Source organism: Corvus moneduloides, chromosome 2 (genome assembly GCF_009650955.1).
Source record: "Corvus moneduloides isolate bCorMon1 chromosome 2, bCorMon1.pri, whole genome shotgun sequence".
NCBI classification, from domain to species: Eukaryota; Metazoa; Chordata; class Aves; order Passeriformes; family Corvidae; genus Corvus; species Corvus moneduloides.
This window is the reverse complement of record NC_045477.1, coordinates 55,000,234-55,020,156: the sequence shown is the minus strand read 5'-3', so window position 1 is coordinate 55,020,156 and position 19,923 is coordinate 55,000,234. Positions and strand designations below refer to the sequence as shown.

The 19,923-nt window shown below is 38.8% G+C and overlaps 1 long non-coding RNA gene across 1 annotated transcript in view; it reads right to left on the bottom strand.

Annotated features, from left to right (window-relative positions):
* The window catches only part of LOC116439756, a 110,966-nt gene that overhangs the window by 19,489 nt on the left and 71,554 nt on the right, over positions 1–19,923 (bottom strand). The window contains exon 4 of the long non-coding RNA XR_004238264.1: positions 18,238–18,332. This is a non-coding gene — a long non-coding RNA (uncharacterized LOC116439756). The remainder of the gene's footprint in view (positions 1–18,237; positions 18,333–19,923) is intronic.

Sequence of the window (19,923 nt, the reverse complement as noted above, 5' to 3'; positions counted from 1 at the left end):
TCTTTGTGAACAAAAGGTCAGTTAATTTTTAGAGCTTTAACCATAAAAAGATGAAAATGTGATAAACAGTCCTTCAGATGAAAGACTTCGTACAGTTTTAAACAAAATAGTGCAAAGGATTTTTTAGTGCTTGTTAAGCACAACACAGTTGGAAGGCTTAGCAGAAGTGGCTTTAAAAGCCTTGGAAATGTTAGTCCTGTACAAAGCTTTGTAAAGATGCCAAAATTAGCTCAGGTACTGAGAGAGGTAAACTAATAAAAAACTAAGCTTTATAAATTAAGAATCTTTGTCCTTCTGTCAAGGCAGGGAAAGAAGATAGCAATAGCTTCAGGGATTCATTACTTGCATCTCAATTTTGTTGTTGATAAAACACCACCTTCCCAAGGCTTCAAACAGCCCAGGAGAACCCCTTTGGGCTTTCTTGGCTGACCAATTAGATCTGGCTTTTCATTAGTTTTAAAATGTGAATGCATTACTTTTTTTGCAGCACTTGATAATGGGGGTGGGTGATGGGACTCATCTGTCTGTTTCTTGCCCTAAGGAGTTCCAGTGAAATCGATCTTCCTAAACTGGTGGTGCCACTATCGGACACCTCTTTTCTTTGGCTACTTCTCTGGGGCATTTCAGCTTGACCCAAGTTCAAAAGTTCGGCAGAAACAGTGAGGACCTCTTTGCTTGTTCTAGAGCTGTTTGGATTGAGAATAATGTGATTATGGGACTACATCTCCTAAGCTGCTTACGGGTTATATAATGTCATAAATGTTGAGGAAATGTAAGAGTGAATGCTTTCACTTCAAATGGGACTTTTTTTTTGTCAATAATGTCAGTATGTTTATATTTGTCTTGCAGTAAGATATTTCTTACAGTGAGAACCGTCATTCATTGAACAACCTCCCCACAGATGTGGTGGAGTCTCTGTCACTGGAAGTTTTGAAGAGGATGCTAAATGATTTCATGGAGGCTCCGTTTCACATGAAAGGCTGGACCAGATGATGTTTTGAGTTCCCTTCCAGCCTGGCCTGTTCCTTGATTCTGTGGAGACCTTCTGTGAAGGTCCATGCCAGAAAGCCTATCATGGTGGGCTTTGAGGTCAGACCACTGTCGGGTGACAGAGCAGACAAGCTGTGTGGGATGACTGTCCCCACAAGTTGCTGTGCTACAGAGACAACGCTCCTTGTTTGGAAACAATGTTGATTATTGGGTGAGTCATTGACTGTGGATATTGTAGGTGGAGACACTAGCCAATAATAATGTGAAGCGCAAGACAAAAAATGCAACTTTTTACAGAGGACGTTAAAAAAATAAGACTTGAGGCTGTATTTAGACATTATGCACTAAATGATCACCAATAGCAGTGATGTAAGCTGAGACAGGTTTCAGAACCCCTCATAGTAACAACTAGAATGTTTCACCTACCAAAAAAGTAAGGGCTTTGTTTTCCTTGCTGCAGCAGCCTCTTTCAAAATTGAAATTTGGATTACTTTTTTTTTTAATAAAGTGAAAGAAAAGATTAAATACTACAATTTTTAAAGAGCCCTGAAGTTTTAACCTATGCCATCACTCATGTTTCATGTCTTTGGCAAAATGAATATTTGATACAACCATTTCAGTAACAATTTATGATGGGCTGAACACTTTCTGGTTCCCCTTATGGGTTAATTTCTATTTAGCACCAGCATCATTCCATGAATGCAATATTTGGCTCTGGAAAATATACCAGTACAAGTTGTTGTCATGTAAAGAACCATATGTGCTTTACCTCGCCCTTAGGTGACAGTGTGCTGTGACACTACACTTCTTTTGGAAGCAAAGCACATGACTATCAGCAAGCTTGGGTTCCCAGAGTTCTTCTAGCATTTATTCTTACTTAGCTTTGAACTGAGAAGTGTCACCTTCTGTCACTTTGTGTGCCTGCAGAGAGCATGACTAGGCTCTTATACAATGCTTTCACTTTGTTGTTTTTTTTTTTTTTAACTGGTAGCTCCTTAAGTAAGTTTGAGAGCGTGTGTGTGAACAATCTGATAGAAATCTGTTGAAAGTGTCTGACTGATACCAGTAGGATAACCATAACTTTAATGGAAGATTAATTGAATTAATTAATTCAATTGAACCTGGTTCTTCAAGGAAAACACCCTCCTGGATTTCTGTAAAAAAAGGAAGCAGTGATGGTAGAGCTACAGGTGTTGTGTAGCTTCAAGCTACAACTAAATAGCAATAATTATGGAGGAGGGGTGAAATTATGTTCATTTGCAGACAAATTAATATAAAAATAGCATTTATTTACTAGGAGGATCTTCAGCTGGCCTCCACCTTGCAAGGTTATTTATGGTACTGTAAAGTGTTGCTGAGCCAGGATGGCAATTTTTCTGTGCCCTTTGGAGTGGTATGCAGTGTAACCCGCAGGCACCAAGGCAGGAATTTAGAAGTAGTGGCCAGTGTTTTTACAATGTTTTTGCCTTCTGAAGCTCCAAACAAGCAGGGATGCAGCAGAGAGCAGACAGTGAGGTGTATGCTCAGCAGAGTTGTTCACACAGAAGGGAACATCTGTACAAGTGAATTTGGCTGATGGGAGTCTGACTGATTTTAAAAGCTGCTTTGTCAAAACCAGATTATGTGCCAAACTGAGTACTTCTAACCAAACCTTGGCAGGCAATTCAACTCTGGTATCTCACAACACAATCTCTGCTAGACTAGCAGCATGTTGGAGGTGACTTGGTCGTGCTTTTACATGCAACAGAACCAGAAGCTGATTGCTCACATCTAGCTCTATTTTTTATTAAATGGGAATGGGATTTTGAGACATTTAGACTTTTATTTTCCAATGAAGTAATTTGTTATCCCTGACATAATCCACTTCTTCAAGTCATTGCCAACTTTCTCAAGAGAAATACAGCTGAAATCAGCAAATTTTGCATCTTCGTAGGAAAAAAAGGAATTCTCTTGAGAAAGTTGGCAAAAGGTAGGATAGAGGTACCACAAACTTTTTTCCATCCCCCTGTTCTTGCACCGTGTTGACTTCCTTTTCTAGTGGGTTACATTTTTTGTGCTTTTAAGTAACTTTTTGCCTGCTTCTTCACACACTGGGAAGACTCTCTTGTGTCATTCTTATCTCTTTCGGGGGACATGTCATTTATTTACCACTTGAATTGTTCAGTAGCCTGCTGATACCAGGAAGGACAAAGTCTATTGTGAAATACCTTCTTGTTCTTTGGGTATTGATTTCAATGACAGTTCATGAGGGTTTTTGTTTCTTTGGGAAGTGCAGTCACTGCATTCTTATAGGTTCTGCAGTCAGCACTCGTGATTGTATAAATGATTAAATAAAGCTCTAGAAATTAATACAAGAGACTAAGATACTATTTAGACTAAGACTGATCTCTGCACTGGCTATAGTACTGGGAAGGTTTCCCCTTTACTAAATAATTCCAAACCATTTTTCACTTACCTTTGTAACTGAATTTCATGTAAGTAGTAGAAGATCCTCCCTACGATGCTGTATATGAGGAATTAATAGCCATAGGGCAAAACAATGATGCTGGAGTAACTGCATCATGCCCAGTCATAGTAACATCTGTTAACTTTGGAGAAACTTTTCTGCCCAGTGAGCTCTTCCCAGTTTCTACCTATTTTGGTTGGTTTCCAGCTTTCCAGAGCTGAAAAATAACTCCCTTAATCTGACCTGAGCAAGGCTGATGTGCTTTTGTCAATCTCTTGAGTGGGTAAGCCTCAGGTATATCCAACACAACCTGGGTGATACTTTGTTTTGATCCACAGCTGAATTCAGTACCAGAAAGCCACCAGAGTGGATCAAAAGTCCTGTTTGAATTCACAATTAAGTGTTCATAACTTTGAATACTATTAAAAAAAAAAAAAAAAATTTGTTCCCAGATTGCTGGAAAGTGTTACTGAAAATTCATTGAGAAACAAGCTGGGGATTATGCAAGAAGAGGAGGGAGGCTCATTGCCTCTTACTCCTTCCCTCTGATTGGTGCTGAACCATTGCCAGGCTTTAACTTTACAAGGTTTATTTTTATCGATTTTCAACAATAAACAGTGGGAGTATCTTCAATAAAAGATTTACAGTGCATCATGAAGAAATACAACTTCCTACCAAATATTATACTGATCTATTCCCAAATGCTACTGCAACAGCCTGTAAAACCTCAAATGAAGTCCAGTGATGGAGAACTTCCTCTCTCTAGTGACAGATGCATATGACTGTTATGTCTTCAGAAGACAATAAAAGGGAAGGGAGTGACTCTGATTCTTTGACCGTATCTTCAACAGCCCAGTTAAATCTGTCAACTCAATGTAATCCACATAAATAAAGAATTTGGGAACCAAGGGAACTGCTAGTGTGTCTGAAGATTCCCATTCTTTGAAGCTGCCTCTCCTGCTGCAGTCAGGCCATAATTAGTCACAGAAGGCCTTGTTGTAACTAGTAAATGGATGGACCAACAATGATTTGAATAGTCTGGTTCTGGCTGGAGATATGCCTGGAGCCCTGAATATTCTCAAATGGGTGGGTGAGATGTAAATCACTAGTCATCATATAAAATACAAATAAATCTGACTTCTATTAAAAAAAAAAATCAGTTTTCTAGACCATCATGTAGTTTCTGATGAAATAACCCCCTGAAGTGTGATCTGATGTGTAAATTTTTCCAAGAATCCTTCCTCCATTTCTACTCTGTTTTCATTCTAATGGAATGGTTCAATAATTGGTGTCTTCTTTCTGGTCAGAAGGATGATGAATGTAGCCCTAACGGTTGGAAACAGTAATGTGTACAAGTCTGCTGTAGAACATTAATTTAGGGCTTTGCTTTCTAAGCAAGTTACTGTTACAGCAGTCAGTAACTTCAGCTGAGTGCTTGCTGAAACTGCGAAGAATTAAACATTGCAACATTGTTCCATCCTGATTCTCCATTGGAAGAAAAAAAAAGGCAATAGATTGGAAACATCAAGTCTGGGGTTTTACTAGTACTTTGGAGTCAGGAACTGAGTTTTCTTTGAATTTCAAAGCCAGTTTGTAGCTTTCATTGAGGGCCTTCTGAAAAGGCTGGTTTATGGTTTTTGTGTTTGTTCCCCAGTGATATCTAAACTGAGTAATAAAATAATTGCTGACATACCAGTTTATTTACAATGTATTCAACAATAAACAGAAGGCATGCTGATCCTTCTATCCTTTAATCTTTGTGGTTTTACTATGTCTTCAGCCCACTCCTCAGCCAGGTCCTGGTGGAACAGAGGAAGGGGCTACATGGTAAGGGCAGGCAGAGATCCACAGAAGGTGGCAAACTCACTTCTTTCCCATTACAGAGAGGAAGTTAAGGAATAAAATTAGGCTGGAAAGAGTCATGGCCTTTGTGGGACCAAAGAGATACAACTTACTGTATTGAAGAGAGGACAGAGCTGCCAGATATTTCAATGCCACTGGACAAGGAAAAGCAGATTCACAGGAGTGAACAAATGGGTGGGTTATAGCTGCTATACAAACCTGGAAATGGCACAGAATAACCTGGACGGGAGACTTAAATGTTCATGGGACTATAGGGATTTTTTTTTTTTTCCAATGTGTTAGGTTAATGCATTTGTAGAATATTTTCCGGTGATAGTTCGCATACCCAAAGAAGAAAATTTCTCTCTAGGAGGTGATTTCTGCACACATGCTGTGAAGTGAAACATTGCAGGATCCAGACATCAGATGGATTAGTCATGTTGATATCTCATGCATCTGGAAACAGAAGCTAAGCTTTTGGAGGTCAAATAGACAAACTTTGAAGATCAGAATAACAGCAGTGTTTTGGTAGTGCTGGGGTGGTAAGCCTCCTGGATACTTAATGGCTATGTCCTGTTGGTGGCCTTTGTTTCAATGCCAGTTGCACTATGGTGAGCACTAACCCTATCAGGAAATTACTAATTTTCCATGAAGTGGAAATGTATCTCCTGGAACAGACTGGTTTACCTTTTGTTTTCTCCATTTGCAATTCTATCCTTAAGCCGTGTAATATTCCTTTGCTATCTATAGTTGTTTGAAATATTATCCTCTTAAGATGGCTCAGTAAACTGTAGATCCCCAGAACACATTAATAGCTTAAATATGGCCATGTCAAAAATGTAAATGAAAAACTGTATCTGCATGGCCCCTGATATAACAGAAGCTTCTTCCATCACTGGTTAGGCTAAAACTGCTTTCTGCTCTTACAAGATTTCTTTGACAATTGATAGTGCAGTCCAGACTTCACTGGTGTCCACATGCAGTCCCAAAATCTCTATGAATACATAAAGATTGGAAATGGAAAAATGATGGGCAAACAATCATCTTCTTGCACGACTCATCTTTTGGAGACTCCCTGCAGAACTTGGCTGGAAAACGCCCTAGCAGGCACAGGAACACTTGAAGCGACTCCTCTGTTTGCTATAGTTCACCCCCATAAGCTGTGCTGTAGCATTGTCTTGTGCTAAGCTATTGAAAGTCTGACCCCTAAAATCGCAGAATGGTTTGGGTTGGAAGGGACCTTAAAGATCCTCTGGTTCCAACCCTCCTGCCATGGGCAGGGACACCTTCTACTACACCAGGTTGCTTCAAGCCCCATCCAACCTGCTCTTGAACAATTCCAGGGATGGGGCTTCCACAGCTTCTTTGGGCACCCTGTGCCAGTGCCTCACCACCCTCTGACCCATGATCCATGCTCTCAATGAGCTTATGAGGTAGGCTCTGAGACTGAGCAGAAAAGCTGAATGTTACGCGAAGTCGTAGAAGGCTAATGGAACATCAGACTGCTATGGTTTGGATCATCTCTGTTTGGTGGAGGGATCTATGCTGACTTCTTGTCTACCCTCAGGACCAAGATAAAGCCATGAGCAAAGGATGTAATGACAGTTCTTAGATTACTTACGGAGTGTTCAGGACATGCATGCATATGTGGGCTTTTGTTCTTCTGAAACAGGCAGTGACAAGCATGCAGGTCTTATACTGGAGGCAATGATGCCTGCTAGAAAAACCACACAGTTCCTTCAGGCAGGGTGGGTAACAGTGTGGAAATAACTGTTTCAAAAGCTCAGAGCTCTCAGGGCTTTCTAACTTGGTAGTGACAAACTGCTGGTTGAAAACATTTCTCTGTATCTGATCTTTCAGCTGTATACATTTACACCTCTTGAGATCTGGGACAGCCAAAGTGGATACTGTACTGGAACTGGGTCACTATCACCTTTCCCCTTCCCTTTTTAAGAAATAAAAAGGGGATCTCTTTTCAATAGAAAAAGAAGCAGTGTTACTAATGATCTAACATACTCTCATAAAATACCTTGTGACCAAAAGGAGTCAAGGAGTGACTAAAATAGAATACACAAATCTCTGTGACAGTTGGTAGGCTTTAACACATTATAAAACCACTTCAGTGCTTGAAAGGAAGAGGTACAACTGTAAAAACATTCCAAGTGTTCTGGAGCAAACAGACACTGCCATGTGGATGAAAAAAGCAGGTGAACTGCCACATACAAGTTGTCTTTTCTTTTTTCATCTTTAAGTCTTGTGCTGCTTTGCTGGAGGGCATCTAGGCCTGCAGGGTTGGAAAGCCTATGCTCTTGTGATGCCTGTACTTGACAACTGGTGTTTACTTGTCTTGGGGATCCTAAGAAGAGTTTGTACAACCCTGTCTATACCAAGAGAATGTAAAGCATTGAATAGCTCCTTGTGCTTCAGAAAAACCATAAAGAAATACTTTTTATAAAGGTGTCTGTCTCTGGAAATGTTGCTACTCTACTGCACCATATCTAAATACCTTCTAGATGTCTGTGGCAATTCTTACCATTTCAAATTAGCATTTGCAATATTAACTAATAAGACTCTATTTGAGACCATCATTTTCAGAAAGTAATTCTTTCTGCAGCAGAGATAAAACTTCAGCATCTTTTTGCTCTAAGTGTCAATATTTGCTGTCATTGGAGGCAGCTTTCCCAGAATCAATTAGCTTGGGAAAGACCTCTGAGATCAAGTCCAACCTATGACCAACTGAACATCACCTTGTCAACTGGACCACGGCATCAGGTGCCACATCCAATCTTTTCTTAAGCACCTACAGGGACGGTGACTTCACCACCACCCTGGGCAGCCCATTCCAATATCTAATCATCCTTTCTGAGAAGAAATTCCTCCTACTGTCCAATCTAAACCTCCCCTGGTACAGTTTGAGGCCATTTCCTCTCATCCTGTCACTTCTTACCTAGAACAACAAACAAGCTCTCTGCAATTACCTAAAACGATGTTGTAGCAAGGTGGGTGTCAGTCTTTTCTCCCAGATAACAAGTGACAAGATGAGAGGAAAGGCCCTCAAGTTGTGCTAGCATAGGTTTAGACTGGATAGTAGGAAAACTTTATTCGTTGAAGGGGTGGTTAGGCATTGGAACAGGCTGCCCAAGGAGGCGGTGAAATCACCATCCCCGGGAAAGTTCAAAAGGCACGTGGTTGTGGCACTTTGGGATATGGTTTAGTGGGGAACACGGTGATGCTGGGTTAATGGTTGGACGCAAGATCTTGGAGGCATTTTCCAACCTCGGTGCTTCTGAATCTGTGAGATGCTGAAAAATACAGGAAGTTCCCATCTCTATAAGCTGCCCTAGTGTGAACCACGCCTACCTCTCTACTGGTGTAGGATGTCCAGCTAAAGAGAATTGTACAAAAGAACATTTCAGTCCTCTTCTGGTTCTGAGTAAGCACAGGTATATTTTACATGGAACTAGTCCTACAGGACACTGGAAACTTATAAAAAATGATCTCTCAGTACCAGCAGAGTAGAGAATATTTGAATCATTACTGAAGGCCAGACACCCATTGACGTTTATGAGGGGTGATTCTGAGCCTGATTTGACAGTGAGGAGCTGGATTCCTCTGATGAAGCTCAAGGATTCAAAGGTGATTCAACCTTGCTATAATTAATTTTGGTGCCACATTGTTGCTGATAATTTCTCTAGAATTATGGCTGCCAAGGAATTCAAGAACTGTAGACCATGTGTCATGAAAATTCCAACTCTGCATCATTCAACTGCCTGGTGTTCCCAGGTCTGAGCTGTGCTTAACTTCTTCAGAAGAATTTATGTAGGATAAAATCAGGATCTGTTTTGCAAATGTTCTGTTCCTTGTCTCCATCTAATCAAGGTCTAGCCATGTTAGGAGAGTTGCTGACAGCCTAGGACAAGAAGTTAGAAAAGCAAAAGAGCTCTGGTCTTTCTCAAATCTTGTTTCTGCTCAGGCAAACTAGAACCAGAGGCCAGGTGCCTGTATCATTTGTGACATCTTGACGCAAGATGTTTTGCTTGCTCAGCCTTCTTAGAGGATTCATGTGATGCTCATCAAGTCAAGTAAAGTGTATCTTATGTACAGTCTTTAATGACACCACTACATTACACAGCAAGTAGCAACCTCCAGGGAGGTCGTGCTCATTCATGGGGTATCCATAGACATGGAATTCTCCCTAGGCTGAAGCAACTTCTCCAACCAAAGGGGAAAAGCCCCAAACCCAACAAACCAGAAATGCTACAGTTTCTTAACTAAACCACATATTAATAGTTATTTGAGTGTTAATATAAACAAGTAAGAAAGTAAAGTAAGAAAAAACTAATGAAGATTAGTGAAAAATAAAATTGCTACTATCATTGGCTAATGAAAAGCTCTTTGTAGCCACTGGTAGGTAGTCTGAAGAATGAGGGGATTAATTAACACTGCTCTTGCAACAAAGAAATGCACTTACTGCTTTCACAGGTGCTGCTGAACAATGTTCTGCTGTTCAAGAGTACCAGACTCACAGGTACCAATGGCTGCATGCAGTGCCCCTGTACCAATGCACCACACACACACAAGAATTACAAGTATTCTTAAAGATACTAGAATTCAGGAGGATTCTATTTTTTTGTTATGTCTATGTAATATCCAGAGGCAGATGAAAGAAAGCATCACAGGTAAAGAAGCTCAATATAAATTATTTGTTTTTAACATAAAGGGTGACAGAGAAATTCCTTTCTCAAGGATGTGCCTTATGGGGATTCACAGTAGTTTCCTTAGGCCTAGATGTCTCAAAAGAAGACCCTATTGAAAGCCTGAGAAACTCGAACACTACAAATCACCAGGACCAGGTGCTGTTTTTAAAAGAATCCTGCAGTAAACATGAAAAAAACGAGAGATACAGTTGGGATCCTGTCAATTACAATTGAAAATCTCCACTACTCTGGACAATTGTTCACAGCTAAAGACAAAAACCTGCAATTTTAGAGGAACCTGAGATACATTCATAGCAAAAGGCAGTGCTTTTCTCTAAAAGGCTACTTACTTTATGCCTGAATAAGCATAAAATAATGGGATCACAATATAACAGCTCTGCAACTTACCCGTATGTTCTAAGTACCTAGAATTGCTTAAACAAACTAAAAATTAAAGATACTCCAAGAACCATGAGGAAGTCCTGAAGATTAATCCTAATTTGGGAATGAAGTAACCACTCCTCAGAAAAGGAAGAATATTTTGTTTTTTCTGAACAGGAGAAGTTATTTGAATCTTCTTCAACCTAGAACAGGCTCTTACCTATGCTGCTAATTTATAAGGGGGATTCTAAACTCTCCCATGAAAAAAACCCAAACCAAAACAAAAACCCCTGAAACCCAAAGACTCAAAAAGCTGCTTCAAACACAGAAAGAAGAAAGCAGTTTGAGGGTAGATTGCAGGAGGGAAGAGGTGAATCCCCTTGCTGGTTGCTGAACTGCCATGAAGTTCTTTAATGCCGCTCCCTGTTTTCCATCTTCAGCAGATTCAGAGAATGTAGGAGCATAAAGCAGTTTAAAGCCACCTTTACTGGTGCTCTCTTCAGCAATAAAACCCAGAATTTTGGTGTACTAGAGGACTGTGATGCGATTCACAAATAATTCGTTATCTCAGTGTTCATCTGCTGGAAACATAAGGTATTCCTTTAGTGTGCTTTATTGGGTACTTATATTTATTGTATGCTCGCTTTACCATTACTTCAGGAAACATCTTAGGAAAATATGGAACATACAAGGAACTGCACAGTTAGTCCAATAAAAGCAAATTCCACTACCCTTTGAAATCCTACCTGCAGCTTGCTTTCATCTGCTAACAGCAATAGTTATCACTGCCAACAACCTTTGAACAAAATAGTTTTGTGACTTTTTTGCATATATCCTTGATTTAACAAGAAAGATGGGGAACATCTGTGGGCAACTTCCACTAGGTATTTTTTCAGAAGCAGGAGATGTGAACTTGAATCTCCTCAGGCTTCTGAAACCCAGGTTTTCTGTTTTGTGGAAGAGTCCCCTTGCTTGAGATTGTTTCAGGTAGTTTCTTAAAACTCTTCTGAGGGACTTTAGCAAGTCGTGACAATTTTAAACCAGCTCTTTGTTCTGTCCCCATCTTTCCCATTCCCCCTTTTCAAACACAGCATATAGCCTTACCCTCTTATTTCTGCCAGCTGTTCCAAGATGTCTGATCACTGATTCTTTTAATGTGTTCTAAGAGTGAGAAAAAGTCCTTAAGCACTCTGGCTTTCTTGGCATCATGCTAGTCTTCTGTGCTGTAGTAGAAAACTAATTGTCACATCAGTTTCTCTAGCACTGTTGCAGCTGTGGATTTTCAGCCACAAATGCAATTCCTTAAATGAAGATGAGGTGTTATAACCCTGACAATACCCTACGCAGAAAGAGATAACCTCTGTATTGTTTATCTCAGAGCAGAAGATCCCGTGTCTCTGTGACAGATTTCTTTCTGGAATACTTGCATCACCCAGTACTACATTTCATACAGTACCTACAGCATTCCATCATTACATGTATATACAGTGACCATTACAAGGGAGATTTTAGGTTCTCTTTACAGACATTTTGGAAAAAATAAAAGCCAAAATGCCTAGTAAGTCTCCTACAATTGCTGGAAAACACAAACTGGAAGTATGCAGCTAGTTGCTTTGGTAGCAACTTAAAACATATACAAAAAACATCTTAAAGCAAAGCAAATGTGATTAATAAAACCTCCAGGCCTCTTGGTAAAACTGTACCTTGTTAAATAGCAAAAGCTCTCATAGATGTGCCTGTAAGAGTCTCAGTCATTAAACAAGGCTGTACCTGGCTGTACAAGGCTAGTTCACTGCCAGCTTACAAACTTCTATGTTTTAAAACCCTGCATTCTTGACAGAACTTTATCTAAATACTTTGCATTAGTCAGGCTGTAAATGTGATATTAAAGCATGCTAGTTTAAAGTTTTATCGCAAGGACAAAGTACTGCTCTACATTTTTACTACAGCAATTCAAAAATAAGCTTCTATAAAGGCATTAAGAAACTGTGTGTTGACACTCTATTTAACCAAGCTTTAACGTTTCTTATAGACGAGATAAAACTTGATTCAAAGGTAGTTTTTACAAGCATGCACTTTTTTCTTCTCCCTCCACTTTCTCTATTTGTGATATGGGATTGAAAAAAATCGCTTGCTGAGTGCAATGAACAGCTGGATTAAAGCACGATTCCTTACTAGAACCTCCACAACAATACAACCAACAGGGGGCTGTCTGGCTACACGATGTTGTCAAATCTGCAGTGAAATCCTTTTTCCTGACTGTCCAACCTACCATTCATGCACACTTCCTAAAACTGGTTGAAGCACAAATCATTTAACAGATTTCATACCTCCAAAACATTAGAGCTCTTGTCCATCTTTGTCTCATACTACTGGAAATCTCGTATTTTTGATCTGGAAGTTCCATTATAGATGGATAATATAGCTTTAATGAATTTATTGATGTGTCTGAAAGTAACAGATATTGCTTGTTGGAAAAGAGGGAGACTTTCACATTGTCTTGACAACAGGAAAAGTGTATGACAGCTGCTTCTGTGTGCTAAGAAGCTATATCTATATGAGCATTTTTGTGCTGGTTTCATATGTTGATACCAATGTTCTGTACAAAAAAAAGAGACCAAGATGTTTTTAGACCTTTTGATACTGATTTAAAGAGCAGATAGGCAAAGTCTGCCTGTAGTAGTGTCAAGAAAGGAAGAATAAGGTCTTGAATATTCCTTGCAGTAATTTAAGCAATGGCAATGAACTCTAAAACTGGAACGCCAGTCGCAGGAGCGAAGGGTACTTTTCTTGGTGCCGGCACTGTTGCTTACATAAAGCAAGCACATTCAGCTGGCTGAGCTTACCAAAAACTAATCTACAGTCATTCAGTGAAACCACCAAGGAAATATCAGAGCCAGGGTAATAGTGAAGGAAACAAGAAGACTCTCATTCCCAAACTTGTCTGGCTCAAGAATCACAAGGCTGTAGAACCATAGTCTTATATTATTGTTGACTATTTTAGCTGGTCGAATAATATAACCCCTGAAGCTCTTCCTGTGCCTTTATTTCAATAAAACATTAAAAATTTATACATTTGAGACTTTACATGCTATAATCTATCCCTTATATATTTCAAATTTTATAATACTTAAGGTTTTTTTGAGTATTTGTTGAGAGATTCCAAAATGTTTTACTTTTAAAACCACTTAAAAGTGTAAAAGCTGCTGACAGAAGGTTCTTTTATGGGCAATAAAGCCACATGCTTGCCCTGCAGAAATGTAGGGAAATGTGAAGCTTTCTATCCATGTCTGACTCCTTTGGCTATAAACAGCAGACGAAAACACTATGGATATATTGTTCCTATCTCTCAAGAGAAACTAAGCCTTCACCTACTCAGCACCATATACTTTAGATTGAAGATACAAACTGGATAAGTGCGGCTATAATTAATATGTTAATTTCAGAACTTTTGAACATAAGGTTAAAATTTAACTTTAAGAGGCAGAAGCAGTATAAGATAAATTTATTAACAAATACAGAGCAATTATAAGTGAATAAAATATGGAAAAAAATAAGAGTTGCACCTGACGACCATTGAATAACTTCTATCAGAAATAATTTAGAGTGATAAAGAAGTACTCCAATGATTATTATCCCTCTCACAGAAAGATGAGCAATGCCACTCATGCCATTGCATTTTTCCATTTTTTTTCCTATTTCTCTTTAAAGTTAAATATTTTATTCTGATACACACTTACAACTGCCATCTTAGAAAGGAGATTCACGTATATCACAGACATAAGTTTTCCTTCAAATACATTTTAAACGTTTTGCTTTACTTTACATGAAGAATTGCTGCTGCTGTTAAACTGGTACAATAGCAGCTCACCACTTTGGATATATTTCTATCACTTCTTGTGACTTTTGTGACAGTAGGTTGTGATGAAGACACAGGGAATCTAAACACTTCAAATTTCAACCATTACTGCTAATATTGCTACCTGATTAGAAGAACTTCCCCCAATACTTAACAAGATACCATGACTAAGGGAAAAGCTGAAACATTTTCAGATCACTGTATCCAAATTTCTAGTACAGACCACTCTCACTTTGCTAAGTGTAGTACCATAGGCAGTACCAAGAAAACAGTCTTTGCAATTTGAAGAAAATGGCTGTAGAAGTCCTAAATACATAGGTATAAGTCACTTTATATTTTTAGAGATGCAGTGCTTAGCACTGTACATTAAGAAATTGTTACAATTTAACTAGTTCATTCTTTCTGGAAAATAGATCTTCACAGGTAAATTTAATGTCAAATATGCTGAAGTTCGAACATGTACATTACCTTTAGTGTATAAAAGATTTTGCAGAATGTTGACAGTAACTTACAGAAACAACATTCAAAAAATGGCACACACAAGTGTTTAATAATAATAATTGTATTTGCAAAATGAATCAGTGACAGGACACAAATCAGAGTATTTTGGAGTTCACAGGACTACAGAAACAGATTCTGAATAAACAGCATGGAAACTCTGTTTCCCAGTATGAGCTGGTAACAAGGAAAGTTGATTGCAGAACAGGTCTTTAAAAGATGCACAGTACTCACCTCTTCCTCTGAAATCAAAATTAATAAATGCCATAGAAAATTCAATGAGGAAATGCATTACTGTAGTACAGCTACTAAACAAAAGTAGCCAACAACCCTTCAAGGTATGTGTCCATTATCCCTATTTTAAATGTGACACGGAGGTGTAGAAACTATCGTAGTATGCAACAGTTTGAGGTACCCTCTAAGACGACAGGAGAATGTCAGGAGACATAACTTCACAGAGTATTTTAATTCAAATGACAACTCTTAAGAAGCTCAGCTACCAATGTGAACCACCAGTGTTTCTTTCAGACATGAGTGTCTTAAATCAGACACCTCTCAAGTAAAGCACAATATAAGCACTACAGAAACAATGGCCTGGTAACTTGTCCAGCATCATGTGAGAATAAAGGCAGAAAAATAAACATCACATTCACTTCTTAGGAATTCTCACTTGACATAACTATGAAGACATGGTTTCCTCTACTTGCAGCCATTTGTTACATTGCCTACAGAATTTTTTACTAAGTTTTGCAGCACCTATAGCAACATCAGGCTTCTTGCTTGCATAGCCCACAAACATCTCCCCTGATCCAGCACCACACCAGGCTGATCCTATCAACAGATTTAATATTCTGTATGATCACGAAGATTGCTTCATAGTACACTGACACAACGGGGCAAATGAAGATTGTAGAATCTTAAAGCAGGAGTTATCTAACTTCTTAGTGATTCATTTTGTGATCTTCATGTTCTTTTACAGTTATTAGCTTGTGTTTTTGGTTTTTTTCCCCCACAAAAACATTTCCTCCTTTGAATTCTAATTCTCCCTATTATATGAAGCATTTTATTTACTTCCACAAAGACGATGAGAGAACTGAAGAATCTTTCACATGAAGAAGGGCTGAGCAAGCTGAGACTCCAGCCTGGAGAAGAAAAGGCTTGTGTTTGTGTGATCTCAGCAATGTTTCTCAATGTCTGCTGGTGGGGGTACAGGAGTAAAGAAGATGCAGCCAGGCTCTTCTCAGTTGTGTCCAGAGACAGGACAAGAGGCAACAGGTAAGAAATGAACTGCACGAAATTCTAGCTGAACAGGACAGGCTGCAGAGTCTCCATCCTCGAGTATATTCAAAATCGACAGGACACAGCCCTAAAGAAACAGCTTTACCTGACCCTGTTTGAACTAGAGATCTCCCTTATGACATCAGCTACTCTTACTTTGGGATTGCTTTTCAGGACCAAAATCCATGAAGTAGCTAAGGGTACTAATAGGCTTGCCCTCTTCTCTGTGGAATATGATGAGATGATTTCCTGTATAACAGCAAAAGCTACTACTTAACAGTCTGCATTCCCTTCTGGATCTGAAGTGCAGAGCACTCCAATGAATGTTAGGAATGATCTGAGGAGTGCAAGCCCCTTTCCCCAAGCCTGACTCATTCTCTTTGCCTCAAGCCAGATCCCCTCTGTCACGCTGCTGCTTCTTCCAATTTCAATAAACAAACAAACACCCAAATCTTTGCCCAACGTATTTCAATCCTTCTGATTTTCCAGTTCATCAGATCTGTCCTTTCCGTATCTCTTCTCAGCTCCAACCTTTTAACATCACATTTTTAGACATGCTCTTCACACTTGAGTTGTCTTCACTCATATACAGCTATTAGTCTCAGCTTATTTTCAAGCAGGCCTATCTTTTCTTCCCCTTTTATGTGAATTAAGCATCTTTTTCCCATACAGTTCCTATGCCGAGCAGAAAATAAGCACCTGAACTGAAAACAGTGAGCCTTCCTTTCTTACATCAGGCACAGTCCTTAGGACCCCAGAGCTGCAACACCAAGTGAGTTTGATCCAGCCACAGCCTATGGTACCATCCATTACAAGCAAACCTCTGGAAAATATAACTGATAATATTAAGCCACCTGTGACCTGTGCGAGAAACGTAACATCCTTTTCAAAGGTTTAGGAACTGAATCATTTGAGTAGGCTTTCATAAGCACTTGAAGTAGTTTTCTTAATTCAGACAGGAACTTTGGTTCCTCAGTTGAACTCTGGTTCTGCAAATGCTCAAACTGTGTTTTCACCATGTCACTGAACTATTCTAAGCCGCTAGGGCCACCAAACAAGGCGGTCCAACCTTTGCCCTTCTGCTTCTTCCTGCTCCCTGCTATTTCCTGCCCTTGTGCCAGTGATCGGAGTTTGCATGGTGAACCAGAAGGAAGCACAGTCTGTTTCACTCTTCGCACAAAGGCCAACACGAGCACAATGAAGTAGTCGGGAGCAAACGGTTTGGCCACTGGACTTTGACAAAGACATGCAAACAGGCTTACTTGTATGTTCTCAAGTCTCTGATCAGCTTTTTAGATTCACATCTACTCATAGAAGTCCCTGGGAAAAATCCTGGGTACATTAAAATACTAGCTCTACAAGAGCAACTGGATGGATGGCCTGCTGCAGGCACCAGTCTGCAGCATGCTGAAAAAAAATCAGTGACCTTTAAGGGAAGTGGCATAGTGGAAGAATAACACCTTTTTCTTTTATAATTCCCAGATTTTGATTTTTCCATGCATTTCTAAGTCTTCAAATGGCTGAAATGTATGTGCAGGTCTTTAATATTAGGCAGTCACAAACACGCAAATACAACACAGTGCTACTTGAAGAAACTCAATTAGAAAGCTATCCAGCTTTGAGCCAAATAGGATATTTTTTCTAAGTAGTCAGCCTCATCTTGGTCATGTATCTTAAGAGACCTGTAGTAGGTAAATGTGCACACAGAAGTCTTCTTTAAGAAAAGCTGTAGGCTGTCTAATTCTGCACAGCTTTGCTACTGAGAACTGCTCAGGACTCAACTAAATCAGAAATTTTAGCCATTAGTTACTTTACCAGTTCAAATCCATAGTAGTAGTTGACAAAGAGAGTGTGATTTTTACCAGTCTGAAATACGATCAAATAATGCAAACTTATGAATTATAACAACTTGGATTAATATTCATCTATATCATGTTTGTACCTATGCAACTGCACCAGTAGCAGGCCTGTGAATGCTAAAATCAAAACAAATCTCCAGTGCAGATAAGCTTTTTTCCTCCTTTTAAAACATCTATATGATATATTAACTTGACTCTGTGAAAGCTTATTTGAATAAGGTATGTGTCTTTTAAATGGTAAAATACAACAGGGCTAATAAAATTAGATTAGCAAGTGATACTGAGTCATGATAGTGAAGAAAATAAAATCTTAAAAGGAAACACACTTTCATATCTGTATCTAAAATTAGTGACATTTACATAACCATTAGTCTACATTTGACTCACCACACAGTTCTTGCATGCAGCTTTTAAAAGGAAAGGAGCCCAAGTAATTTCCATTCTCACTGCAGCAATTTAAATCATCTCAATGAAAGATTCTCCTGCAAGAGAAAGATCTTAGTGGAAGATGAGAAAAATATTAGTAAATTCATAGTCAGATACACAGTTTAAACTTCTAACCATAAAACTGTTACCTGTCTGTAGCCCAGTGGTTTAAGAAATGAAGTGTTTAATAAGTTTTGTTACGAAAATTGGAAGGCACTTTTTCTTTATGAGTTCTCTTTGCTAAAAGCATGACCAAAACTTCCCAGTTCCACTAACTTAAAAAAGGTAGTAAAAATGAACACAGTTTTAAGAGCTTTAATAAAGACATACTGACAATTAAAGTAACATAATTTTTATAGTTTTTAAATATATAAACAAACACACTTACCAAAGCATTGTTAGACAGGTGTAGCTTGAGATGGCTCCTTTAAAAAGTTCAGTTTTCACATAAGCCAAAGCAAAATTTCTATATACATGTCTATTCTATATTTACTATGAAGTTCTAAATATAGTTTCTGAATAAATGAAAATACAAAAAAAAGCTAAGAAAGTCTTCATATACAAACAATATACAAATTTATAGCAACAAAAAGGCATAGGAAATACATGCAACGTCCTGTTCCACGACTCACGTGCAGAAGTGGCTAGCCTTACTTCAGCAGCACAGTTAATACTGGAGATATTTACAGTCTTAACACCAATATTTACGTGCTGCTAAAGTATGACAGACATCAGCATCACAAGATTGGCTAATTCATAAGTGGTATGTCTCTTCAGGGTGATGAAATCCTTGTATTTTTGAGGCAGCACAATATGGCCTGCACCTTTTCAAAACCCACAAACCATTATGTGCTGCTACGTTATGCCAAGGTGTCTACCGTGCTTCAAGGAAACAGAAACATACACTGAGACCTGAATGCAGAATTTTCTTATTGAACTTTAGCTTTCATGTAGTAACATCAGTTGTATTAATGAACCACAGAAAGTTTATAAAACATCTGTCTATTGCCAGGCCGACTGTTTATTTACAGTGAAGCTCTAGACTTTATTGTCACCTGTGCATAATACCTTAATGGGACATGAACCACAAACTGGACAATTGTGTGTCTGATTAGAGGAGCTAAAGATTATGCAGATGTTTACTTCAAAAGGAAACAAAATTCTAACCTAACTTTTGGTCATCTGGAAACTCGGATGTGAAAAAAAAAAACCCCAACAATTTTCACATGTAAGAGAATAAGAGCTAATTTCAAAATAAGCTTCTGTCTACTACTTTATCAGTCCTCAAGCCATTTATTAGCTCTGCAGCTTACCCCACTGCAATTTTTGGGCAGACAGATTCAAAAGAGTCTTAATTAATTTCAGGGAAAAAAAAATATTTTAAAAAAACCACAACAGATTGTTAGCAAGAATAGTAACTTACCTGTTATTATGAGCAGGAGTTCATCTGCCCCCAGCCTAGAATGACCATGCTATTTTACTTGAAGTAGGCAAGAGATCTGGAGTTCACATCCCTGCTAGGTATCATTTTCTTAGACTAAAGAATGCCAGAGATTTAACTGCGTGCAGTCCTTTTACTGGTTCCCTAGATAACATGAATTACGGTTTCTTTAAGGTTTTTATACTAAACTATTAAAACAAAGCTAC